We start from the raw sequence: 270 nt of genomic DNA, 5'->3' as shown, positions 1-270 counted from the left end.
CAGGGGGAGGGGCAGGGGGCGGGGGAGAGCCGGGGCCAGGGAGAGGGAAGACCGGGAAGGCAGGGATGGGAGCAACGGGGTAGGAGGGATTGGAGGCCAGAGGGATAGGGGTAGACAAGGAATGGAAGGGCCAGGAAACGGGCCTTGAAGGGGGACTGAGGGGGAAATGATGAAGGGGAAAGAGAGCACCAGAAAGGGGTGGGAAGGCAGAAGGATTGGGTTGGGGGAAGAGCTGCAGAAATAATTTGGGGGTGGGAGCTGAGTGAAAAT

This window comes from Propithecus coquereli, unplaced genomic scaffold (genome assembly GCF_000956105.1).
Source record: "Propithecus coquereli isolate 6110/MARCELLA unplaced genomic scaffold, Pcoq_1.0 Scaffold587, whole genome shotgun sequence".
NCBI lineage: Eukaryota > Metazoa > Chordata > Mammalia > Primates > Indriidae > Propithecus > Propithecus coquereli.
The sequence above is the reverse complement of the archived record's forward strand: the minus strand, read 5'-3'. Positions refer to the sequence as shown.